This window comes from Hippopotamus amphibius, chromosome 12 (assembly GCF_030028045.1).
Source record: "Hippopotamus amphibius kiboko isolate mHipAmp2 chromosome 12, mHipAmp2.hap2, whole genome shotgun sequence".
NCBI lineage: Eukaryota > Metazoa > Chordata > Mammalia > Artiodactyla > Hippopotamidae > Hippopotamus > Hippopotamus amphibius.
The window spans coordinates 71267031-71285501 of record NC_080197.1 but is presented as its reverse complement, the minus strand read 5'-3'; the positions used below and the strand labels follow the sequence as shown (position 1 = coordinate 71285501).

Genomic DNA, 18471 nt, shown 5'->3' with positions numbered 1-18471 from the left:
TCTATTCCATTGATCTTCCTTTCTATTTCTGTGCCAGTACCATACTGTCTTGATCACTATGGCCTTATAGGATAGTTTGAAGTCAGGAAGCCTGATTCCACCAACTCCATTTTTCCTTCTCAAGATTGCTTTGGCTACTCGGGGTCTTTTGCGTTTCCATACAAATCGTAAGATTTCTTGCTCTAGTTCTGTGAAAAATGCCATTGGTCATTTGATCGGGATTGCATTGAATCTGTAAATTGCTTTGGGTAGTACAGTCATTTTCACGATGTTGATTCTTCCAATCCAGGAACATGGGATGTCCCTCCATCTGTTTGTGTCATCTTTGATTTCTTTCATCAATGTCTTAAAGTTTTCTGCATACAGATCTTTTGCCTCCTTAGGCAGGTTTATTCCTAGGTATTTTATTCTTTTTGTTGCAGTGGTGAATGGGAGAGTTTCCTTAATTTCTCTTTCTCTTCTTCCATTGTTAGTGTATAGGAATGCAAGAGATTTCTGTGCATTCATTTTGTATCCTGCTACTTTACTAAACTCATCAATGAGTGCTAGCAGTTTTCTGGTAGAGTCTTTAGGGTTTTCTATATATAATATCATGTCATCTGCAAAGAGTGACAATTTTACTTCTTCTTTTCCAATTTGGATTCCTTTGATTTCTTTTTCTTCTCTGATTGCTGTGGCTAACACTTCCAAAACTATGTTGAATAATAGTGGTGAGAGTGGACACCCTTGTCTTGTTCCTGTTCTTAGAGGGAATTCTTCCAGTTTTTCTCCATTGAGAACAATGTTGGCTTTTGGTTTGTCATATATGGCTTTTATTATGTTGAGGTAATTTCCTTCTATGCCCATTTTCTGGAGAGCTTTTATCATAAATGGATGTTGAACTTTGTCAAAAGCTTTTTCTGCATCTATTGAAATGATCATATGGTTTTTATCCTTCAATTTGTTGATATGATGTATCACATTGATTGATTTGTGTATGTTGAAGAATCCTTGCATCCCAGGGATAAACCCCACTTGATCGTGGTGTATGATTTTTTTAATGTGCTGTTGCAGTCTGTTAGCTAGTATTTTGTTGAGGATTTTTGCATCTATATTCATCAGTGATATTGGTCTGTAGTTTTCTTTTTTTGTGACATCTTTGCCTGGTTTTGGTATCAGGGTGATGGTAGCCTCGTAGAATGAGTTTGGGAGTGCTCCGCCTTCTGCAATATTTTGGAAGAGTTTGAGAAGGATAGGTGTTAACTCTTCTCGAAATGTTTGATAGAATTCGCCTGTGAATCCATCTGGTCCTGGGCTTTTGTGTGTTGGGAGATTTTTAATCACTGCCTCAATTTCCGTACTTGTGATTGGTCTGTTCATGGTTTCTATTTCTTCCTGGTTCAGTCTTGGAAGATTGTATTTTTCTAAGAATGTATCCATTTCTTCCAGGTTATCCAATTGATTGGCATATAGTTGCTTGTAGTAGTCTCTCATGGTGTTTTGTATTTCTGAGGTGTCCGTTGTGACTTCTCCTTTTTCATTTCTAATTCTGTTAATTTGCATCTTCTCCCTTTTTTTCTTGATGAGTCTGGCTAATGGTTTATCAATTTTGTTAATCTTCTCAAAGAACCAGCTTTTAGTTTTATTTATTTTTCTTATGGTTTCTTTCCTTTCTTTTTCATTTATTTCTGCTCTGATCTTTATGATTTCGTTCCTTCTGCTCACTTTGGGGTTTCTTTGTTCTTCTTTCTCTAGTTGTTTTAGGTGTAAGGTTAGGTTGTTTATTTGATCATTTTCTTGTTTCTTAAGGTAGGACTGTATTGCTATAAACTTCCCTCTTAGAACTGCTTTTGCTGCGTCCCATAGGTTTTGGGTTGTTGTGTTTTCGTTGTCATTTGTTTCTAGATATTTTTTGATTTCCTCTTTGATTTCTGTAGTGATTCCTTGGTTGTTTAAGAGTGAATTGTTTAGCCTCCATGTGTTTGTGTTTTTTGCAGTTTTTTTCCTGTAATTGATATCTAGTCTCATGGCGTTGTGGTCTGAGAAGATGCTTGATATGATTTCAATTTTCTTGAATTTGTTGAGGTTTGATTTGTGACCCAAGATGTGATCTATCCTGGAAAATGTTCCGTGTGCACTTGAGAAGAAAGTGTAGTCTGTCGTTTTTGGATGGAGTGTCCTATAAATATCAATTAAGTCGAGATGGTCTAATGTGTCATTTAAAGCTTGTGTGTCTTTATTTATTTTCTGTGTGGATGATCTGTCCATTGATGTAAGTGGGGTGTTCAAGTCTCCCACTATAATTGTGTTACTGTCGATGTCCCCTTTTATAGCTGTGAACATTTGCCTTATGTATTGAGGTGCTCCTATATTGGGGGCATAGATATTTACCATTGTGATATGTTCTTCTTGGATGGATCCCTTGATCATTATGTAGTGCCCTTCCTTGTCTCTTTTAATAGTCTTTACTTTCAAGTCTAATTTGTCTGATATGAGTATTGCTACGGCAGCTTTCTTTTGACTTCCATTTGCATGGAATATCTTTTTCCATCCCTTCACTTTCAGTCTATATGTATCCCTTGGTCTGAAGTGGGTTTCTTGTAGGCAGCATATAGAAGGGTCTTGTTTTTGTATCCATTCAGCCAGTCTGTGTCTTTTGGTTGGAGCATTTAATCCATTTACATTTAAGTTGATTATTGACATGTGTGTTCCAATTACCATTTTCTTAATTGTTTTGGGTTTGTATTTGTAGGTGTTTTCCTTCTCTTGTGTTTCCTACTTAGAGAAGTTCCTTTAGCACTTGTTGTAAGGCTGGTTTGGTGGTGCTGAATTCTCTTAACTTTTGCTTGTCTGGAAAGCTTTTGATTTCTCCCTCAAATCTGAATGAGATTCTTGCTGGGTAGAGTATTCTTGGCTGTAGGTTTCTCTCTTTCAGGACTTTCAGTATATCCTGCCATTCCCTTCTGGCCTGCAGAGTTTCTGTAGAAAGGTCAGCTGTTATCCTGATGGGTTTTCCCTTATATGTTGTTTGTTGCTTTTCTCTTGCTGCTTTTAATATTTTTTCTTTGTGTTTAATTGTCGTTAGTTTGATTAATATGTGTCTTGGTGTATTTCTCCTTGGGTTTATTCTGTATGGGACTCTCTGTGCTTCTTGGACTTGGTGAATTATTTCCTTTCCCATGTTGGGGAAGTTTTCCACTAGAACCTCTTCAGATATTTTCTCAGACCCTTTCTTGTTTTCTTCTTCTTCTGGGATGCCTATAATTCGAATGTTGGTACGTTTAAGGTTATCACTGAGGTCTCTGAGGCTGTCTTCTAGTCTTTTTATTTTTTTTTTCTTTTTCCTGCTCTGTGGCATTTATTTCTCCCATTCTATCTTCCAACTCACTTATTCGTTCTTCTGCCTCAGTCATTCTGCTGGTTATAGCATCTAGAGTATTTTTAATTTCAGTTATTTTGTTATCCATTGCTGTTTGTTTTTCTGAGTTCTTATGAACTGTTTCTTGTACTTTCTCTATTTTGTTATCGAGATTTTGTATCATTTTTACTATCATTACTCTAAATTCTTTTTCAGGCATTTTTCCTATTTCCTCCTCATTTATTTGGTGTTGTGGGGTTTTTTTCCTGCTCCTTTGCCTGCATGGGGTTTCTTTGTTTCCTCATGGTTGTCCAGGCTTTTGGGGTTGCTTGTCCTGGTGATAGAGGTGTTTATAGAAGACTGTCCAAGCCTCAGACTAATGTCCAAGTATTGGATTAAACAAATATTCAGTCTAGGAAACACATACATGTATAAGACACACAATTATTGAATCTGTTAGGACATAAGGCTCTAGAAAGACCTGACAGAACCCCAGTGTGCTATCAGATATTCAAAGAGAAACCCAGCAGAAATTGACAACTGAAACAGAACAAATCAGAGACAAAAGCAAAAGCAAACAAACAACAAATAACACCCTACACATACAAACATCAATCCAGGGAGATTTTGTAAGCTAGGATCAAATATAGAAATGAGCTGGAGTACCACCAGAGAGAATGGAGATTCTCAGAATGTAATTAGACAACTGTACTAAGAACTAAGATAAAGACAAAAGCCTAATATTAATACCAAGGCAATGCATCCTCTGGAGAATAGAGCAAGGAGTCTGAGCAGACCGATAGTGTTGCTTATAAGTATGTTAAGATAAAATACACTTAAAAAGGCTGGAAGAAAGGGGAACAGAAGAGCGTAATGTGGTTGGAAATATGCAAAGAAAAAGAAAGGAATAGAAGTGTATAAAAGAAAGGGATGAAAGGAAAGTATGAAAGATATTTTGTCCGTACTACCAAAAACTTAGCTAGATATAAAAGTATATAAAAAGGCAAAAAAATAAATAAATAAATAAAAAATATCCTTAAAAAATTATGTTGTAAAACTTGTAGATCCCTTAGGGCTAAGATCGTATTTAATAAATCAAAAAAAAAAAAAAAAAAGAGAGAGAGAGAAAGAAAAAAAAAAAAAATCCAGAACTGATCCCAGAATGGACCAGTTCAATAGGTATTGATACTACTATTTCTGTTTCCTTAGCGTCTCAGCTGTAAGTGTCCTTCTCCTTGCCTTGGGTTTTTTTTTTTTTGCGTTATTCTGTGACCAGCAGAGGTTCCTTTATTGTTCGTCTGTGAGTGTCGGTGTGTGGGGAGGGAGAGGGTACAATAGTGGCTCCTTCTCCTGGGAGTGAGTGAGCAGTGGCGCACTGTTGTTTCAGTCAGGCTTGGAGGTGCCTGTTGCAGAGGGTGCTGGTGGCTCAGGCGTACACAGAAAGTCTTAGAGTTGGGCCTCTCTCGGGGCTTTTTCTTTTTGATGCTGGTTTTTTTTTTTTCTCTCTTGGCAGCCTCCCTGCTGCTGGCGTTGCAAGGAGTTTTAATCTAGCCGCGCCCGAGTGCCTGAGGGTGCTTGTTATCCCTGAGTGCCTTAGGTGGCCCGCAGGGCGTCTCTCCACTGCCTGTTGCAGAGGCACCGAAAGAGAGGGAGAGGCTATGTGCGCGGCTCCTCCCCCCCGCCCGGGAGCCTGCAGCCTCCAGCCGCCATCATGGCCGGGCAGCTCTCAGGGACGGGCACTCCTCTCCGCGGACCTCCTCCCTCCTGTCCTCTCGGTCCGTCACCCTACCGGCAACAATGTTTCTCACCCTGAACCAGCTCTCCGGTTCCCACGCTCCCGCTCCTGGACCCTCCGTTCAGCCGCGGATCGATGTCTCGGTCCGGGAATGCTGAGCTGCGGTTCGGACCCTCCGTATGTTTCTCACTCCCTCCCGTCTGCCACAGCTCCGCCGCTTCACCCTCTTTGATCCCTCGTAGATGCCTCCCTACCGGCTATGTCGGGCTCCCCGCAGCCCTTTCTGGTGTCCGAGGCCGTCTGCTGGTGTTCAGCTGGTTCTCTGTGGGAATGACTGCGTCCTTCCGTGCATTCCCAATGCATCTGTGGAGAGGGATGCTCTCCACGTCTCTCTACTTCGCCGCCATCTTTTTCTCTCCTGTTCTTGAGTTTATGATGACATTACAGCTGTGCTAGAAGAATATACTATATATGGACATTATCAGACTAAGCTCTCACTGCAGTATTTCCAACTCACAGGAGAGCAATGGTCAGGAAAAAAATTAAAAATTTTAAAGGGATTTCTCATCTAGCAGAATAATATCACCAAAAAAAAAAATTAAAAAGTCCCTGAAGCTGGGACAGCAATCAAAGTAAGATCCTGAGTGACACATTTGTTAACCAGGCAAGGAAAGCCGTTCACCAACAGCAAATTAATTAAATCATGTTTGTTTGCAGCAGCCAAAGGAATGTGTCCAGAGAAAATAAACTTCCTCAAGACTATTAGCCTTTTGGTGACAACAGTTACTGGCAGAGTTGAGAGCATTGGGAGCAACATCAATAGTCAATTAAGGCTCTTGATCCTAGAGGTCTTGAGCCCCCCGGTTCCATCTTTCTCTTCAGTCTGTGTCTGTGTTTTCTTCAGTCTGTGTCTGTGTTTTCTTCAAGCTTGCAACACCCGTCACTCACCTCGAGCCGCCGAGCTGGTCTTGGCAAATCCACACTGTGGGGAGAATGATGTCTTAGACTAGCAAAGTGGCAGAGAAGAAATCACCTTAATATCCTGAGCATGCTCCATGTTCTGCTACACATTGACCAAGCCTTACAGTCAGCGCCCACTCCACCTAAGCAAATACCTCTCTGCCTTTTTTGTGTGAATCAGCCTTTAATGAACACTTAGTATGCTGCTAACGATGTGAACTCCAGGGGCCAAATCACTTCAATTTTTACCTCCATATTTCCTACCTGTGTGACATTCAGTAGTAAATGAACGTCAAACTTTCTGTTCACTTTCCACACCTGTAAATAGGGAGGTAATAATGGCACCTACTTTTAAAAACTATTGTATCATTAATAGAGTTATTACAGATACTCTAATTTATAAATTATATAAATATTATTATTTATATTATGATTGTGCTAGGCATGCAGTATGTACACAGTTAGTGCTAGGAGTTGCTTCTTCGAGAGTTAAACTCTAGTTTATGACTTAGAGCAACAAATATCCTAAAATGGAATTTCAGACATCCTTCTTTAATAATCCTTTGATCTTTTATAGAACTGAAGACTTAGTTACTCCTTTTGGTAATTTGCTCTATTGTCTTTCTTCTCTGCCCCTCCCTTTGAAGCACCAAAGAAAGGGAAAATAATCTTCCATTTTGTTATGCAACATTTGCATAAAAATAATGTTTATTTGCTTCTGATGTTAACAGTGTTTTGTTTTGGTTTTTTTTCTTTTTTTTTTAGATACTGGCATTACTTTCTTATATATCTATTTTAGATATAGTTTTAACAGCTTGATCAGATATGGCTTATTGTAACTTTGATTTGTGTTCTTTCACCTTAGATTTATATATGCTTTAATATAGTGATGGTGACAGTTGCCTCATGCTTCACCACTTATCTGCATGGAAAGGGTAATCTGTAGTTGTTATAGAGTAACAAAGATCAAGAAAAATGTTTGTCATATTTCCAAGAAGGAATGGAATAACTCTCATCTTATGAGTCCCCAAGCCAATCTTACAAAATTCAGGATATTTAACAATACTTGGCCTTAAAAAGATGAAAATAGATAAATCAGGACCAACAATAGTCAGTAACAAAATATTCAGGATCATGGGAAATGAGTAAAGGGCAGTAATGGAGAAGACCTTTATGCTCAACTAAGAGAGATATCAGTGAGAAAAGATGTATGAGGAAGTTCACACAACATCTCATGGACAATAAACCAGGATGGAGATGAGAGGGGAGGAGAACTGAAATTCACACAAATCCTCACAACTGAAATATATGGATAAGGGTGGAGTTACACATCTGAACATGAACGTTAGAATATATTTTTGTTTGAAGTTAAAGAGAATTGCTCAGGAATAATGTGATAAACACACACATGAAGCTTGTGTCTGTTTAGTGGCAATACTTAAAGTTCTCCCAAAGGCCACAAGATAGAAGGAAGAAAAGAACTGAAGATTACATTATGGCAGAAAAGCATGATCTCAAGATATACTTTCCAGGAAAGCTGTGTACAAGACCAAATAGAAGAGGGGGTCTGAATAAGAAAGGCCTTCAGACTTGGACTGGCATCTAACCACTGACTCTCCAGTTCTCAGACCTAACTATACCACTGACTTCCCTGCATCTCCAGCTTGCAGATGACAGATTGCAGGACTACTCAGATTCCATAATCATGCTATTACAGAATATTGAGCAGAGCTCCCTGTTCTATACACCCCTGTTGGAGCCCAAAATTATATCTCTTGAATCCTAAAGAAATAATTCTCTAGCTTTTTATTTGAGTTCTATCTTGTGGCCACACAGATGAGGAGTGTTTTCAGGGGAAAACTACATAACTGTGGACTTCACCTTCTGCATTGTCCTGCTTTCAAGGATTAAATCTCCAACATCTGCCTGCTTTTGTTCATTCTACAGTGCCTTCAATTAATTGTTTTCCAAATTTTGGAAACTTTGTTTCCAAACATTAAAGTTTGAAATGTTAGCCATAATTGTTGGCCATAATTTATTTAACTATGTTAATGTCATTTATTAGTATCTCATAAATAACTGTATTAAAAATCTTTGTATGCAAAAAAAAAAAAAAAAATAGTCAATTAAAAAACAAGACAGACAATTGGAGTGGTTTTCCTTGGCTCTGGATGAGTCAACAGATGTTGCAAATTCTGCTCAGCTGTTTATTTGAGGAGTCGATGCAGAGAGGAAGTGACTGAGAATCAGCCTCTGTGAATAGTCTGTGTGGAAGAACAAAGTGTTTCCCAGCACTGTGTGTCTTCACTTTACCATACATACAACTCAACCAGGGGGACTTGTGAAAATGCAGATTTTGATCCTGTAGATCTAAAATTCTGCTTTTCTAACAAGCTTTCCAGGATGTCAGTGGTGCTCTTCTCCTGGACCACATTTCAATGAGCAAAGCTGGAGTGTACCTAGAATGGGACTAGCTTTGCAGCTTCAAGATGTCACCCGCAGGTCGGGCTGAGAAACACATAGAGTAGTGGAAAATAAGACTGCCACCCAATGCCTAAAGGCGTTTTGTATAAGGTGCTAACTTTATTTTTTAATTAAAATATAATTGACCACAGTGTTATGTTAGTTTCAGGTGTACAACATATTGATTCGACATTTAAATATATTATGAAATGATCACCACAATAAGTCTAGTAACCATTTGTCACCATACAAAGTTATGAGCCTTATTGACTGTATGCCTCATGCTGTGTATTACCTCCCTGTGACATTTATTCTACAATTGGAAGGTTGTACCTCTTAATCCCCTTCACCTATTTCACCTGTGTCCCCACTCCCCTCTCGTCTGACAACAACCACCTTGTTCTCTGTATCTATGTTTCTGTTTTGCCTTGTTTGTTTGCTTTTTGTTTTTTAGATTCCACATATAAGTGAAATCGTACAATATTTGTCTTTCTCTGTCCGACTTATTTCACTTAGCCTCACACCCTCTAGATCACTCCAGGTGGAGGGTGGCGCCTCTCCCCAGAGCTATTTATAACTGAGAACTTTCTAAAGGAATTGTGTAAGGTACTAGAGCATGTTGTCACAAATGGCAAGATTTCATTCTTTGTTATGGCTGAGTAACATTCAATACATACATGTATATACGTGTATATATATATATACACACACACACACACACACATATATATATAAACCACATCTGCTTTATCCATTCATCCATGACACATACATATCTTGGCTATTGTAAACAACGGTGGACTCTAACTTTAAATGATTGGAGATGGTACAATGTGTTGAAGTTTTAGTGGGGTCGTACACAACACCTGTCTGAATTCAAAACTAATTAAGATATGAGTAAGGCATATAGAGATCAAAATATCACATTTAATACTGATAAAGTTATTTAGAGAGGTTGCCTTAAATATGGGCCAGGTGGGCTTGCTAATGGTCCTCTAAATTGAATGAAATAAATTAACTTTCTAAAATAGCAAGTCTACGGCCATACCACCCTGAACGCGCCCGATCTCGTCTAAAATAGCAAGCCAAACTCAAAGAGACAGCCTGGGCCACAGGCTCACTGCATGGCCAAGAGCTAGTGAGAATACACACTCTGCGAACTGCACATCCCAAAGAGTGGGAGAAGGGCTGAAGCCACACACTCAGCCCCTGGCGGAGGAGCCACTGAAGGGTCAGATAGAGACTGAAAGTGTTATTTTAGAAAATCCCTCTACATGGAGGGAGGAAAGCCTGTGACCGCTCAATCTTTAGATGACTTAAGGAGAACTTGGCAGTAGGTGAGGAATTATAACACATTTGCAAGCACAAGATAACTCCCTCATCTATTTATACTCTCAAGGTTTTGCTAAGGTATCTTTTACAAAGAGATTTACTTTAAAAAAAAATACAAAATAGAGCAGGGCCACGCATCCACATCCTGACTGTCACAGGACTGGGAAACAAAGTAATTAGACTTTTCAGCTTCTGGAGACCAAGGTTCATATGATTAGAAACACCCAAATGGAAGAAGATTTTCAAATACTAGCAAGGCCAAAAGATAAAATAAATTAAAACTGACCAATGTCATTTATTCATGGCCCCACTTGGTAGCTGATTCTCCAACTGTACACTCATTGTTCATCTGCACCTGTGATCACTGCCTGTTTGCCAGTCCTTCCTCCATGCTCTTGACTTTGGCAGTACAGTTGGAGATCCTTTGCCCAGTTCCATCTTTATGGCCAGACTCTGGAGCCCCTCCCTCTTTTTCACTTCTTCCAGTCTTTCATTTGAGAGTGCTGTCCACTGTCTCTTTAACTGGAGAGAGATGTGTACATCCTCATTAAATCACCACATGTCATGTTCCTCTCACCCACCATCCCAGGGACAATTTGATTTGCAGCATTCTAGAGGGTTCCCCAACTCTCCTTCAGCAGATTCACTTCTTTGATTGAAAGGGTAGTTCACTGCATTTGAGTAAGTCACTAAACCAATCTGGAGTTGAGTTCTCTTTTCTGCATAATAAGGAAATGCAAGTGAGTGGTTCTTACATGTTCCCTTCAACTCTGAAATCCTGTGATTCAGTGATTGTGGTTTTGAATACTTAAGAAAAAGCAGAGCTGTTGTTTTAATGATCTTAGCAACCTTTCTAAATTTGTTTAATCATTTAATCTAAATGATTGACAGATATATTAACCTAAATCAAAACATCATACAAGGTCTACACACAAAAATCAGTGCAATAATAATTCAGCTGTTTAAAACTGCAAATTTGATTGGTGGTTATATTGTTTTGAGCTATAAATGGCTTTACTAAATGAGACAATATTTAAATCTACTTAATTTAGAGCTCCAGTGTGGTAGCTTACAAAAAAGAACTTAAAGCAAGTCAACCATATCATTTCTTTGTTAATTTGTATGCTGAATAGCCAGTTCTGTTCTAACAGCATGCAGCTGGGGTTTTTCTTAGGACAAAAATGCTTAGTCACAACCATTAATATATGCTTACTGACATAACTTGTCTGCAATCAGTCCTCAATTACTATATTTTATTTAAATTTTGATAGTGTCTCCAAGGGTGTGATTTTCATAAGACACTGGAGGACACATTCTTAGAATTTAGCTGGAGTCCTAAGGTCTAACCTTGTGTTTGCTGCTTTTTTGCAATCCTACAAGGATTTGTTGGATTGCACGCCACTTGTATGCCTTTCCATTCCAGTTTTATTTATCTGTTTATTTTGGTGGAACCCAGCTAGAGGTTTAACTCCAGAGATTAAGTTAATGCAGCTAAATACATGAGTTCAGAAATAGGAAGTTAAAATCTTATTGCCAGATAACATCTCTTTTCTTGGGGAAGTAGGACCGAAAGTTACTTGCTGAGATTGTCAGAGCTGTGAGAAACCTGAAGATCATCTAGCATTCCGTATTTTTTTTTTTTTTTTTTACTTTGGTGGATTTTTATTCTTTTTTTTTTTTTTTTTTTACACACAATAAACTGCATATATTTAGAGCATTCAATTTGGTATCCCAATCTCCCAATTCATTCCCCCCCAACCCTCCCCACTTTTCCCACTTGGTGTCCATATGTTTGTTCTCTACATCTGTGTCTCTATTTCCGCCTTGCAAACTGGTTGATTTGTACCATGTTTCTATAGTCCACATATATGTGTTAATATACGGTATTTGTTTTTCTCTTTCTGACTCACTTCACTCTGTATGACAGTCTCTAGGTCCATCCATGTCTCTAAGAATGTCCCAGTTTCATTGCTTTTTACAGCTGAGTAATATTCCATTGTATATATGTACCACATCTTTTTTATCCATTCATCTGTTGATGGACATTTAGGTTGCTTCCATGTCCTGACTATTGTAAATAGTGCTGCAGTGAACATTGGAGTGCATGTGTCTTTGTGAATTATGGTGTTCTCTGGGTATATGCCCAGCAGTGGGATTGCTGGGTCATATGGTAACTCCATTTTTAGTTTTGCAAGGAACCTCCATACTGTTCTCCATAGTGGCTGTATCAATTTACATTCCCACCAACAGTGCAAGAGCGTTCCCTTTTCTCCACATCCTCTCCAGCATTTACTGTTTGCAGATTTTCTGATGATTCCCATTCTAACCGATGTGAGATGATACCTCATTGTAGTTTTGATTTACATTTCTCTGATAATTAGTGATGTTGAGCAGCTTTTCATGTGCCTCTTGGCCATCCATATGTCTCCTTTGGAGAAATGCCTATTTAGGTGTTCTGCCCATTTTTTGATTGGGTTGCTTGTTTTTTTGATATTGAGCTGGATGAACTGTTTATATATTTTGGAGATTAGTTCTTTGTTTGTTGATTCATTTGCAAATATTTTCTCCCATTCTCAGGGTTGTCTTTTCATCTTGCTTATAGTTTCCTTTGCTGTGCAGAAGCTTTGAAGTTTCATTAGGTCCCACTTATTTATTTTTGTTTTTATTTCCATTACTCTAGGGGGTGAATCAAAAAAGATCTTGCTGTTATTTACGTCAAAGAGTGTTCTTCCTATGTTTTCCTCCAGGAGTTTTATACTGACTGGTCTTACATTTAGGTCTCTAATCCATTTTGAGTTTATTTTTGTGTATGGTGTTAGGGAGTGTTCTAATCTCATTCTTTTACATGTAGCTGTCCAGTTTTCCCAGCACCACTTATTGAAGAGGCTCTCTTTTCTCCATTGTATATCCTTGCCTCCTTTGTCATAGATTAGTTGACCATAGTTTATCTCTGGGCTTTCTATCCTGTTCCATTGATCTATATTTCTGTTTTTGTGTCGGTACCATACTGTCTTGATCACTGTAGCCTTGTAGTATAGCCTGAAATCAGGAAGCCTGATTCCACCAACTCCATCTTTCCTTCTCAAGATTGCTTTGGCTATTCGGGATCTTTTGTGTTTCCATACAAATTGTAAAATTTCTTGTTCTAGTTCTGTGAAAAATGCCATTGGTAATTTGATAGGGATTGCATTGAATCTGTAAATTGCTTTGGGTAGTATAGTCATTTTCACAATGTTGATTCTTCTGATCCAAAAACATGGTATGTCCTTCCATCTGTTTGTGTCATCTTTGATTTCTTTCATTCGTGTCTTATAGTTTTCTGAGTACAGGTCTTTTACCTCCTTGGTTAGGTTTATTCCTAGGTATTTAATTCTTTTTGTTGCAGTGGTGAATGGGATTGTTTCCTTAATTTCTCTTTCTGACCTTTCATTGTTAGTGTATAGAAATGCAAGAGATTTCTGTGCATTAATTTTGTATCCTGCAACTTTACCGAATTCATTGATTAGCTCAAGTAGTTTTCTGGTGTCATCTTTAGGATTTTCTATGTATAGTATCATGTCATCTGCAAACAGTGACAGTTTTACATCTTCTTTTCCAGTTTGGATTCCTTTTATTTCTTTTTCTTCTCTGATTGCTGTGGCAAGGACTTCCAAAAGTATGTTGAATAGTAGTGGCAAGAGTGGACATCCTTGCCTTGTTCCTGATCTTAGAGGTAAAGCATTCCCATATTTTTATAGATGAAGATACTACAGGCCAGAGAGTTTGAGTGATTTGCTTAACATTTCTCTGACAAAGTTTCATAGGTAATAGAACCAGAGAACTCAGGAGTATTTCTTAAGAAAAATAGTAGTTGAGAATGGGAGGAGGCAAGAATAACATATTTCCATAAGTTAAATAAGAAGAGCAAAGATGAATTGAAGAAGTTGGATAATTGACCAGCTCACGTAGAATGACCTGGAAGGAATGGTAAATGTCAACTACTTCAAATACTTTAACAGATTAAGAAACAAGGCCAGAGGGGTTAAGTGCTTTATCCAGGATCACACAGAGAGTCAGTGTCGAGAGAGTTCTTAGAATCCAGGGTATCTCACTCATAGCACCTCATTGTATTCATTTCTTACTATGAAATTATCTCAGGTAATCTGTTCTTTATCTTAAAAAGAAAGAAGTGAGCATCTGTAGAATCTCAGAAAGTATTAGAATGTGAAGCAGATAGAGGATCAATTTCCCCTCTGATAGAGTGATTTCCTGCAAAGAATTGAGATAATTTTGGTTCAGTTAAAATTACCATGCTCCTTTATGAGAAATGTATTAAGGTAGGAGATAAAAGTGGTCCCAGATGAATAAGAAAATGGTTTTGGCCCCTCAAGTGTTCATTCTTTGGTGGGGAAATACACACATTCACCCTTTACTCTACTGACTGATAATTGTGAAAAGTGACAAACAAGAAGTTTAAAATGTATTGAGAATCTAAGAAAAGAATTTAAAAAAATACATTTATCAGATATTAGGTCCTAATGTTAAAGTGATATTGTTAAAAATTTATATTCATAATAAAGACTTTATCACTTGGAAAGAATGAAAAGGATTGAAAAGTATTCTAATTAAAAATGTCTGTCTTACAGACTCTTTTAAGATAGCTTAGCTTAATTGTGGTCAAATGAATTTATTTCTACCCAATATTGTTGATACAATGTGGTTTTCTTTTGTGCCTGTACATGAAACAAATTTTATTACATAGCCTACCCCCCACACAGACACATCTACCTCTAAGGCTTTTCTTGAGAACTACTTTAGCTTCCTGATAAGGCACTTTCCGTGTCTTGCTTCACCCAATATAGTGACTTTAGGTAGTCATTAGTCAAATCATTAGTCAACTCACCAAAGCAGAACAGCAGGCCCTAAAAAATTTGAAAATGAAAGACTGTAGTCTCAAAATTTAGAAATCTAGAAAATCTACTGCATCCACTAAACTGTGTGCTGTGCATTCACTCAAACAACCAACATTCATTGAGAAAACATAAGGGGTTAAATATTACACTAGAAATTGAAAGCACGGTAATAATAGAATTTAGCATCTACTAAGAAAGACTTACAGAGAAACCAAAATAATAGGCCACGATGTGTGACAGGAAATATGGACAAAGAATGTAAGTCTTGGCTGGAAGTCAGAGAATGCTTCTTAAAGGAGCCAACAGAAGAGTTAAACCTTCAGTTATGTTCTCCATCTTGTGCGACTTCCAAGATCCAATGGCTTCTTTTCACTAAACGAATGTTTACTTAGTAACTGTAGACACTATTTGGACCATTAAGAAAAGCACGTTTTGGTTTTGGATTAAGAAGCATGTCTCAAAATGTAAACCACTTTTCCTTATTCACTATTCGTTGCTCTGCTTGATGCACTTTAACGAGCAGATGAGAATCATTGAACACTAGTGGTTAATGAGTATATAAACACTTGAGAGTGCTGTTGAAGTGTTTAAAAATCCTTAAGAGCCCATACATAGGTCAGACATGTTGCAAGTCATCTTATTTACATTATGAATTCACCTGGCTAACTTTGTTTCCATACACAACGCAGAGGTGAGGTTGAGATCAGCCTATGTGAAAACAATTACAAATGGATGGCACTGAATGCCCGAGACTGTACTTTAACTGGAAAGACGCGAACAGCATTTGGTACCCCATTTTTGGCCATATTTGGTCTCTCATGCTGCACATTATAGAAAATGTGTAATTTAATTAGTTCATTTTTTTGGTTTGGCCATAAATACTCTGATCTTTGATTACTCAAAAAACAGAATTTTTACCCCTCAGATTAGGGGAGAAAAGGGGGGGGGGATTATTCCACGTAAAAGGACCCTAAGAAAAACACCAAGGTATCAATAATAGTTTTCTTTGGATTATGGGGTTGCGGGTCATTTTATTCTGTTGTATATTTTTTGGTACGTCCAAGTGCTCTATAATTAGCATGCCATGTGTAGATCCAAACTAAAATGGAGTCACTTATATCAAGGGCAAAATGCAGATGGTCAATGCAGGCACACAAAGGAAATTTAACCTTACAGGAATTTACAGCTCTTCTCAGAATTCAGCAGAGGACACCAGCCAACCCCCAAATGCCAAATCTGTGCATGCCATCTCTGGACTTCCCTGTTCCCCTGACTCAGCTACCCTGACCCAAATGAGACCACTAGGAAACCAAAAAGCTGAAAAAACCAAATAACTTCCATTCCCTGAGTCTGTGAGCAGCTCAGAATTGCTCCCATACCCTTGAGTTTCTTGCCTTGCAGGTCGAAAGCCTTACAATAAACTCATCTTTCTGCTTTGGTTTATTCGTTACGCAGAGTTTGGTTTTTGACACTTTCTTCTTTAAAAACTTGAAATAAAAGTATTAAAGACCTTAAGACAGTAGCCTAAAATCTGAGCAATCCTTTCAAGAGCATTAATACTTACAGAACAAACACTTTTGTAAGCAGTTTGATGTGATCCATATTTAATTTCAATCTCTTTATCATGCTGGCTGCACTTAGCCCTGAATCACAGTGCCTAATGACCAGAAACCTATCAGGAGACCAAACAGCAAAAGTAAGCAGAGACCAATGAGGTCAACAGGGTTGTAGAGAACTAATAGTGGGTCTAGAAACTCTGAGTTAGACTACAGTAGAAAGAGAAGTGGAAGCAGAGAGAAGCTGAATCATCATAATGTCAGGGTATTGCAGACAGAGCCACAGACGAGATAAAAAGATTGATAGAGCTGCTTCTTATCAGAATAGCTTTTTAGTGCTCATTGAGACCTCTGCGTCCTGTTCCTCAGCTCTGTGGGTGATGAGATTATTTTGTTCTTTCTCTGCTTTTCATATGTTCTTATGACACAAACCACCAACTGAGACAACCTGAAGGTATATCTGCTCCTTGCAACCTACAAGAAATTAATTGGCATATACAAATATTTAGGTTGTATCCAATAAACAAACATACAAATAAAACTCTGTGATAAAGAGCCTAAGAAGATACATCTTTGTGTTTAAAGTTATTTCCTTAGGGCTGAGCCCTAGAATAAAAACTGACAGGTCAAAGGGTAAAGAACTTTTTGAACACTGCCAAACAGCTTTTCCTAAATTGCTTTAATTACTATGAGGTTTATTATTTTTATATGATTTTTATATCTTTTAATTTCTCACGTATGCATTTTCTGTTTCTATTCTGTGTCTATATGGCTGACACTATTTTGGCAGACCCAACCTTCATTTGCATCATGTTTTTTCCTCACTTGACTCTACTTTGGATGGGGCAAAAGCTAAATTTTGACTTCTACTCTCCCTTGTTGATGTGAGTGCATTTTCCAAATTCTGTCTTCTTCCTCCTTGAACTGCTGGGAGATACAGTAGTTATTTTGAAAACAAAAAGATAAAAGTTGCATGCTAAGAATGTATGAGCCAAAGGCTATGCCTTGGACCTTGGTGATGTTGGAGCCAGCGTATCAGCCCTGAACTGATCCCCATGAGATATCTTTTTTACCTGAATAAAACAGTTCTTTTACTTGTTAAGCCATTGTGATAGGTTTTTCTGTTTCTTGTAGCTAAACTGCAAATATTTTCCCAGTTATTTGTTAGTCCTTTAGTTTGTTCATGATGTTTTTCAGTGTATATATGGTTTTATGTTTATGCTTAAATGTATCCATTTTTCTGTAATTTATTCAGAATTTTATTTTCAAAACAATTGAAAACTAGTTAATTTTGAAAGTTATTGAAGAAGATACAAACAAAACAAAACAAGACATAGTCTATCAATTGTAAAACAGAAAACAATGAAGAATAAAAAAATGTATATATGACGTAGTTTCTCAACATATATGTTAATAATAATGAAAATGGGTTCAATTTCTTAAACATCTCTATTAAATGAGAATTGTTCTCAAACTGGTTAAACACACATGCACCCACGCACACACACACCCATATACACACAATCATGCTGTTTATAAAACATACCCAAATCAAGATGACTAAAAAATTTGAAAGCAAAAAGATAGGCAAAGATATACCAAGAAATCAAAAGAAAAAGAAAACAAGGTTTAATCCTGGGCAAAATATAACCTAAGGCAAAAAACAGTAAGTAGGTTCAAAGCCACTATTTTATTGATAAAAATGCACCATGATGTGTCATGTGATTTTACTCATAAACGCTATATAGTTATATATAGAGCAAAACACAATAGAAACACAAGAGGAAAATTACGGAAACACAAATGTACTGGGACATTCAACATATTTCACTCTCTGACAGGTAAAATAAGCAATACATAAATATTAAGAGAGCTGAGTAATATAATTAGTATGTTTGATTTAATCAATACTTACAAAATTATGTATGCTGCAAAACAATGTGCCTTCTTTTTCAGTGTGCCTGAAGTATTTATAATCTTTTAATATTTTGCCAGAAGATAAGTTGGAGAAATTATACATTGAATAGGTCATAACATGTTCTCTCAGCATAAAGCAAGAGAAATTAATTTAAAAATTTGTTTTTTTTCTTGAAATATGTGACAAGCACTCTTTCATTCCGCAATGAGAACATAAACCAAATCCAAGCCACTTGCCCGTTTCTGCCATCTCTTATAGCCTGTGCCCTCAGAGCCATT

At 37.5% G+C, this 18471-nt stretch overlaps 1 long non-coding RNA gene across 1 annotated transcript in view; it reads left to right on the top strand.

The window, feature by feature from the left end:
* The window catches only part of LOC130833708 (uncharacterized), a 70056-nt gene extending 52904 nt beyond the window's left edge, over positions 1 to 17152 (top strand). Inside the window, exon 3 of the long non-coding RNA XR_009048528.1 lies at positions 17066 to 17152. This is a non-coding gene — a long non-coding RNA (uncharacterized LOC130833708). The remainder of the gene's footprint in view (positions 1 to 17065) is intronic.
* Positions 17153 to 18471: the final 1319 nt, after the last annotated feature.